This window comes from Lepidothrix coronata, unplaced genomic scaffold (assembly GCF_001604755.1).
Source record: "Lepidothrix coronata isolate B3197 unplaced genomic scaffold, Lepidothrix_coronata-1.0 Scaffold462, whole genome shotgun sequence".
Classification (NCBI taxonomy): Eukaryota; Metazoa; Chordata; class Aves; order Passeriformes; family Pipridae; genus Lepidothrix; species Lepidothrix coronata.
This window is the reverse complement of record NW_016690642.1, coordinates 35569-37716: the sequence shown is the minus strand read 5'-3', so window position 1 is coordinate 37716 and position 2148 is coordinate 35569.

Genomic DNA, 2148 nt, shown 5'->3' with positions numbered 1-2148 from the left:
AGCCCCACTCCTCATCAGCTCCTCTATCCCTCGAAAGAGGAAGTTCCAGAAACCTGGTGGATTGGTGCTGTCCTGCTGTGCTGTCCCTCCAGCAGCTCTTAGAGCTGTTGAATTTCACCAGAAGGTCCAGACCCTGTGAATGTGAGGCCGCTCCTGTCTGTAGAGGTCTCATTCCCTTGTCCTTCCTGCTCAGATGGCCTGGAGCAGAATCCCACCGTAATGTCACCTAGAGCTCTCCTCTCTTTATTCCTAGCCCAGGAGCTCTCCCTTGGCTCCTCATCCATCCCCAGGGGAGCTCCATGGACTCTCACATAACAAGCTGTGGGAAACGACTGGATGGTAGGCCTTGAATTTGAGCAGTTGCAGCTGTGAAGTTGTAAGGAACGTAAACAATCCAGGATGAGAAAGCAGAAAAGGAGAAAAACTGCTGTAAATAACAGGTGCTGGTTTTGAGATTTGCCAGAACGCGAAGAAGTGTCGACCACCTATCAAAAGATGAGTTTAGGCACGTGAACAGGAGTACCTGACCAATGAAATATAATATGCTTGCACGTGGACAGAGAAAAAGAATACAAATCTAAGCCTACTGTAAATAAAGTTGCCTTGTGCCTTTGCCTGCCTAACTGCTGCCTGAGCACATTCTTGACTGTCGTCAACAAGTCACTTTTCATCATCGTCTTCCCTGCCTGTCCTTCCTAAACTCCTGTGTGGCTCCAGCACAAAAGAGCAGTCAGAGGAGCCATTGCATCACATCGCCCTGATCGCAACAAGGCCACATCCCTGAAACCACACCCAGGTCTCTGCCTCACCCTCTTTATTCCCCACAGGGGCTGCATTAGTGGACAGGCCCTTCCCAGAAGCCCCTCAGCACAAGGACTGCCCAGAAAGGGCCTGGCGGTTTCTCCACAGTGGAGCATTGTCAGCACTTCCTGGGGAAAATGCCATCGCTGGAGGTGACCCTGCTGGAGCCTCATCCGGATGTGTTTCATTTCTGTCCCATCACCCCCTGGCCGTTGCTCATCAGCCCAGTCTGTCGCTCCCTCCCAGGACAACCAGTTCGTCTCTCCTTCCCCCATCATTCCCAGTTTCAAGCCCTCTTTACAGGCTCATCCATTCTACTGGAAGAAGTAGCTTTGTCCTGCTTGGTGAGGTGGGTCCCAGCTCTGCCCAGTGGATGCTGAGCTGCAAACAGTGTCCATTGATCAGAGAGCCCAAAACTGTTGCCCAAATCAGCATCACAGCCAGTTCTTGACCTGTAACATCAGTTTCCTCTTCATCTACTTTCCACCTTGCACAACAGGATTGACAAGAAAACCACATGGTCCCCCATGGCCTTGGCTACCACCCCCAGTTTCTTCTGGCAGAATCACCTGGATCCATGTGGAACACTACAGTAACACTGTCCTTGGCCATCCCTTTGCCATCTCTCCAGGTGACTTCCTGGCTTCTGCATTCCACACGATCCCACTGCTGCACATGAGGACGAACAGGTTTTGTTTTGGTGCCAAATTTGCTGGAAGTCTTCTGCCACCCAAATTGTCTTCTGCAAGGATGTGGTGCAGGTGAACAGCCTTAAAGGGCAACGGGGGCAGGGGAGCCATCACATGCTCTTCACCATGATGAGGGGGAGCACAGGGACATAACACGTGTGGATACCAGCACAGAGACAACAGCAACTGAGTGAGGAACTCTGCCCTCAGTGCTCCCCAGAACCTGTGTCACAGGTGAGTCCTGGCACTGGAGCACGGGCAGGAAACACTCCCAGGCTGCAGAGCCCCCAGGTGAGGGAGGGGACCCTGCACTGCTCCGTGGCATATCCCTTGGCATTTGGGATGCTGGAGCTCAGTGGGCAGTTCAGCCCAGCCTTTGGCACCAGGGACACTCCTCCCAGTCCCAGGAGAGCATCCTGCTCCTCTCCTGTACCAGGACCACAGAAGGGGGAGAGTGGTGGTGTCACATCTAATGCAGAGCCACATCTGGGCAGGGCATTCATTTATTCATCCCCACAGTTGACAGATAGTGGAGCACGGGGTCCCCACAGTGGCTGAGTCTGTGCAGCACCTGGGGGAGCTGCAGGATCTGAGCCTGTGCCCTTCTCCTCCCAGGCAGCGGGTCCAGCTCCCAGGCAGGCACAACCACCCATGGTGA